At 26.8% G+C, this 7,129-nt stretch overlaps 1 protein-coding gene across 1 annotated transcript in view; it reads right to left on the reverse strand.

Moving 5' to 3' along the window:
* LOC141296202 (RAC-alpha serine/threonine-protein kinase-like) overlaps nucleotides 1–3,590 on the reverse strand; it is a 53,182-nt gene extending 49,592 nt beyond the window's left edge. The window contains exon 1 of the mRNA XM_073827478.1: nucleotides 3,450–3,590. The gene's annotated coding sequence lies outside the window, so the exon portion shown is untranslated. The remainder of the gene's footprint in view (nucleotides 1–3,449) is intronic.
* Nucleotides 3,591–7,129: the final 3,539 nt, after the last annotated feature.

Raw genomic sequence — 7,129 nt, forward strand, 5'->3', positions numbered from 1 at the left:
ATTACTTAATGTAATGATACTAGTACTAAAACAACATTTAAGGAATAAGAAAATTCAAGAAAATTGTAAATACACAATTATATATATATATATATATATATATATATATAATAAAATTAACATTTTGTTCATTTTTGATATTCTTTTTTATATTGAAAATATATTACAGATATTAAGAAATCTAACCATTAAAATAGAGTCTAGAAAAATTCGAAATGGGAAAAAGGGTTTATTAATTAACAAGAAATTTGGAAAAAAAAAATGAATGGAATTTGAAATAAAACAAATTTCATAGGGCCCTATTTATTTCATTTGTGTTTAAAAATGTTTATATAAAATTTAAGTTTTTGATATTTTACATACTATTTTATATAAAATACGCAAATATTTAAAATATCTAACTTAACAAAAACTTTGTTGTTTTAAAAACATATTTGTATTAAATTTATGCATTATTATGTAAATGTAAATTTACGTAAAATTAACATTTTGTTCATTTTTGATATTCTTTTTTATATAAAATACAAAAATATTTAAAATATTACAGAAAATAACAAATGTAACCATTAAAATAGAGTCTAGAAAATGAAAAATGGGAAACAAGGATTATTAATTAAAATGAATTTGAAAAAAAAAATTATAAAACTGAATTTGGGCCTTATTCATTTCATTTGTGTCTTTGTTTTATTGTATTTGTCCTTTAGTTTGTATATAAAATAACAAAAATTGACTATAAAATTTTTTTATTGTGAGATAAAATGACTATATCATGAAATAAGATTTGGCTTTATCCTTTTAGCTCTTATCAAAGTTGCAAAGATCTCTACATACCTCTAGGCTCTTTTATTTATTATTTTGTTATTTTTTAAGGGGGATTAAATGCTTGTTTTAATAGATAAAATAACTATAACCTCCATTTGGATTATCTATACTTTTTCTTTTCTTTACTTGTCATTCTAGTATCTAGTATCAAAATATTTTAGTCGGGTATTGTATCAGAGTCAAAATGATGACACTACTTTACAATTTAAAGTTCCCAGAACTGAGTAAAAGTGTGATTTGTCCAATCAAGAGTAAAACAAGGCCAGTCATATGATGTGATCTCTGCGTCTGGAGCTCTATATTCGACCACTAGCGCGCACAATACGCTTGCCTGTGTCCCGGCGGGTTTCTGCATTCTTGACATTCTGCATGTTACTGGTGGCACATTTGCGTCAGCGGGACCCGAAGGAACTCAAAGACGTCTCGCAGAAGAATGCAAAACATTCCCTCAGCATCTTCCAGCAGCTTCATCCCTCATCCGCCCACAGGTCACATGACAGAAAGGCTTCCTCTAATGCATCATGACTATGGAGGAAGACGATGAGTTCTAGGTTTCAGACATGCTCTGTTAGAAATGTTCACAAATAATTAGGGATGCAAAATGAAAATGTTTTTACATACTATTTGTGCTTGTACTGTGTGTATATTTATTATACATACATAAATACACACGCATATGTATTTAAAAAATATATAAATATTTGACATATAAATCTAACATATTTTTCCTTAATATGTACATGTATGTGTGTGTATGTATATATGCACATAATAAATACACACATATATAGTATATAAACATATACTTTTATTTTGATTCGATTAATCGTGACTAATCGTTTTGCAGCCCTAAAAATAATACAGTACCAGTTAAATTTATCTATAATATATATAAAAAATTAGGTTTTGTAATTTTAGATTTAAAATATCTATATGCATGTATAATATATTTTCTCCTTGTGTTATTATTACCACAAAGTAAATATGTAAATATATAAGTTTTACAATTCCTGTTATGTTCTATTTAAATATTACATAAAATTATTTAAAATATCTCTATAATACATGTATTTAAATGTATAAATAGTACATCAAAAATTTATAATAAGAACTTACATTTTGTAAACATGTTAGTAAATAAATTCTAAAATTCATATTTATGTACTATTTAAATAGATATCACTAAATGTTGTGTTATATATAAATAATTGATATATAATTTAGTATATGTATTTTGGTTTAATCTTTAAATTGTTTTCTTTTTCTTTAAATAGAAACTTCCTATATATGCAATAATAAATAAATACATATATAAATACATACATACATATATATATATATATATATATATATATATATATATATATATATATATATATATATATATATAATTTAAAATGTTTATAATACATTTAATTAAATGTATAAATAGTACATCAAAAATGAATAATAAAACCTCACATTTTGTAAATATGTGTGTGTAAATATGTATACTAAATTACATAAATAAATTAAAAAAAAAAATATATATATATATATATATATATATATATATTTTAGTATACATATTTTTTGTTTAATATATATATATATATATATATATATTTTTTTTTTTTTTTTTTTCGTTTTCAAAAAACAAAAATTAACTAATTTTTTTAATGTACCATTTGAAGTGGAAATTGAAGAAAACGTACAAAGCACAAACTTTCTGCAGTGGTGTCACATGTTTGGATCATGAAATCATTCCCATATTTCCACTTGTGTGATTTCATCGATTAAATGACTTCACCATTACTCTAAAATGTGGAAATCGTGCGGAACGAGTAGGTGTGCGTAAACTCTGGTAATGTACACCCAACCCAAGGGCCTGATTTAATGCTCCACATAACCTATAATCAAAAACAATCAAGAATCAAAGACTAAACAAGCCTGAAGTAAACAAGATCCATCATGATGAGGTGAAGTCACAGCACAGAACCACAAATCACCTAAAGCAGCGTTTGAGAGAATGTTTACAGTCAGCCATCCATCCATCCACTCATTAGCTCATTATTACAGTCAGCATCTTCAGCCTCAGTCATGTGACATCTTACATTACAACCCCAAAACAACACGGTAGTACTATGGTAATCTCTTAGACGTAAACAAGAGCACCTCAGATTACAGTGTGATCAAATATTAACAGGAAGACAGAGATCCAGAGCCACTGTCTGTCAGTGTGTTCAGCACATGTCGTTTGTAAACACAGCAGGAATGGCTCCTACACGCACAAACACGTCGGAATGTATAGAGAGCGGCGGGAGAAACATTGTAACATTCGAAAATTGCTACATTTAAACATTGTAACACTGTAGCGTTGGGCCTGCGCGTGCGCGCTTAAAGTGACACAAAGTAACAACTGACAGATCAATAAAGAGATTAATAAAGACACTCCCGCGCTAGTTAAACTAGAGATTACCGCTTTAACCAGCAGCTAAACTAGTAGCTTCATTCAGCCCGTGCGGGGCGGTTTCATTTGACAGTTAGAGTGTTTTATTTTAGGCCTCTCAGAGAGAAATAACCGCATCCTACTGAGCGCAGCCAGAGCTTCTAGAATTGCCATCAAAGTGAATGGAGAGACACTTTACCCAGACGGATTTCACTGAGGGCTCCGGCGCATTGCTGTAGAGGAGCTCGCTGCTTCGGTTGCTACTTTAATCCCGCTGAAAACAGGTAAAAGTGTTTTGATGAGCACTGGCGTGTCCTCGCCTCTCCTCCACTGCACTCCCCACAGAGAGAGACTCCAGCCTGCGGAGAGAGTCCAGCGAGAGCGTCGCCTCTGGGTCCTAGAGCCCGCCAAACACTACACTAGAGTTTATTACTGTTAGGCAGATGTACAGTACAAAGAATAGTCACAAAAATGACATTCACATGATTGTTTGTTTGTTTGTTATTTCACCATTTGATTTCTGTCTTTTTGTGTGTATTATATAAAACAGATAGCTAAATAAATAAACAATTATATCAATATTATAGACAGCTAGATTAGAAATTGTAATTTATTGCAACTTTATTTTCAACTTTATATTTGGGTTATTATATATATGTATGTATGTATGTGTGTGTGTGTGTGTGTGTGTGTGTGTGTGTGTGTGTGTGCGTGTGTGTGTGTGTGTGTATTATTGTTATTTATGTTTTTTATTACATTTAAATGTAGTGTGTTTTATTTTTAATGTAATTAATTATATGTAATTAAATTTTCATTAAAATTTTTATTTAATTTTATTTGTATTACTACAGTGTTTTTCTTTTTTAATGTCTTGATAAATGCCATTTTAACATTTATTTTGATTCATTACTTAGCACCATATTTTAATATTATTTTTATTGTTATTTATTTTTTTTATTGTATAATATAAATTAAACATCTAGGAAGACATTACAAAGACAGCTAGATTAAAAACTGTAACTTTTTGCAATTTCTACTTTGTATTTCTGATATTTTTTAATAGTTTTTCATTATTATACATTTAGGTATTTATTACAAACCATTTTTATTTATTTTATTTTTAATATTATTTACATTATTATTTTATGTCTAAATAAATGTCTGTTTTATTTTATATATATATTACTACAGTATTTTTCTTTTTTAATGTCTTAATAAATGTTTATTTAAATTTACATACACAAGTTTTTTATTTTAACTTTTAGTTTTTATTCATCACTTTATTACTGTTATTTATATTCTCCGTTGCTTTATTTGATATTGTAATCTGATCTTTCTTTTTCTTGTTTTAAGTATTAAACACAATTATACCATTAAAGTACTTTGAATTGTATATATTGTTGAATTACCACATTAAAATGTGCTAATAAATACATCATTGTTTAGAAATCAGCTTAGCTATAACAATATGAAGTGATAAAATAATTTCAGTTAGTCTTGTTCTTCTTTCATGTATCACTCATTACATTAAACAGAACCATTATTTTCATATATTTATTCACAAACTGGTCAGTAATATGCATTGAAATGTCAGATTATGGTGATATTCTGATTTCATCTTAATTTACAAAGATCTCTTATTCCCTATTAAATGCTGGAAATGCTTTAGTCAGACAAAAGGCCATTAATTATATTCCAGGCTCCAGTGCCTTGTTATATTTCTCTGCCATCAAGACTGCATATTTTTTGTGTGTTTATACAATCTCCATCTGTTAATTATGAGAAGACACGTTTACTTTCACATGGATCACTGCTCTCATTAATATTGATTTGAAAATGTCACGTTTATTCACTAATTGATTTCTTATAAAGTCATAGACAAGCTGTAGTTTTTATTATTAATTTTAATTCATATATTTTATTTTTTAAATTTTTGTATTTATTTTTCATTATTTGTAAATTTATTTTATTTAGAAATTGTTACTGTATGATAAAGATAATATGTGCAAATAAGTTTTGAGAGGTACGATACAAACTGTTAATAAAAGTTAAATTATGTTTTTTTATTCATTTTCCTTTTTTATTTTATATTATTTTTAATATTAATGAATGCTAATATATTTTATTATTTAATTAAAATTGTATTTAATTTATTTTTAATTATATGTACACTACCGTTCAAAAGTTTAGGATCAGTAAGATTTTTTATGTTTTTTAAAGAAGTTTCTACGATGTAATAACAATTAATAATTAACATACATTAAAATGTAATTTACATTTTCAGCATCATTACTTCAGTACTATCATGATCCTTCAGAAATCATTCTAATATGCTGATATTAATAACAATATATTTAATTATTTATTTGTATATATATTTTTTGTGATTATATGTACATTTAATTTATACAGAAATTATTAACTATATTAAACTATATATTTTTTTTTTAATATTAAAATAAAAAATAATCTGTTTTATTTATTTATTCATTCATTCATTCTTACATTTGTGACCCTGGACCACAAAAGTAGTCATAAGGGTCAATGTTTTGAAATTGTGACAATATTTGGCTGAAATGCTATTAGAAAATCTGAAATCTGAGGGTGCGAAAAAATCTAAATATCGAGAAAATCACCTTTAAAGTTGTCCAGTTTTGTTATATTTACGGTACAACATGGTTTGAATGTTTTTCAAATATTTAAATGTTACTTTCAAATGTTTTCGGAATGTTCTGTAACAAGTAGCAATTAATACAACTATTCGAAAATCTGGATGAGGGTGCAAAAAATCTAAAGACTGAGAAAATAGCCTTTAAAGTTGTCCAAATGAAGTTCTTAGCAATGCATATTACTCATCAAAAATTAAGTTATGATATATTTACAGTAGGAAATTTACAAAATATCTTTGTAGAACATGATCTTACTTAATATGCTAATGATTTTTGGCATAAAATCGATCATTTTGACCCATACAATGTATTTTTGGCTATTGATACAAATAAACCTGTGTTACTTAAGACTGGTGTTGTGCTCCAGAGTCACACATGCAACAGTCTGAATGTTTTTGACTATTTAAATGTTACTTTCAAATGTTTTCAGAATGTTCTGTAACAAGTAGCAATTAATACAACTATTCGAAAATCTGGAATCTGAGGTGCAAAAAATCTAAATATGAGAAAATCTCCTTTAAAGTTGTCCAAATGAAGTTCTTAGCAATGCATATTACTAATCAAAAATTAAGTTTTGATATATTTATGGTAGTAAGTTTACAAAAAATCTTCATGGAACATGATCTTTACTTAATATCCTAATGATTTTTGGCATAAAACAAAAAACAGAGATAATTTTGACTCATTCAATGTATTTGTGGCTATTGTTACAATTATACCCATGCTACTTTCAAAGTTTGAATAGATTTAAATATTTAAATGTTACTTTCAAATGTTCTCGGAATGCTCTGTCACAAGTAGCAATTAATGCAACTATTCAAAAATCTGGATGAGGGTGCAAAAAATCGAAAGATCGAGAAAATCTCCTTTAAAGTTGTCCAAATGAAGTTCTTAGCAATGCATATTACTAATCAGAAATTAAGTATTGATATATTTACGGTACATGGTTTGAATGTTTTTAAATATTTGAATGTTACTTTCAAATATTCTCTAAACATTCTGTAACAAGTAGCAATTAATAATTAATACAACTATTTGAAAATCTGCAATCTGAGGGTGCAAAAAAATCTAAAGATTGAGAAAATAGCCTTTAAAGTTGTCCAAATGAAGTTCTTAGTAATGCATATTACTAATCAAAATGTAAAATTTGATATATTTATGGTAGGAAATTTAGAAAATACCTTCATGGAACATGATCTATATAATATTT

The sequence above is a fragment of the Garra rufa genome, chromosome 21 (assembly GCF_049309525.1).
Source record: "Garra rufa chromosome 21, GarRuf1.0, whole genome shotgun sequence".
NCBI lineage: Eukaryota > Metazoa > Chordata > Actinopteri > Cypriniformes > Cyprinidae > Garra > Garra rufa.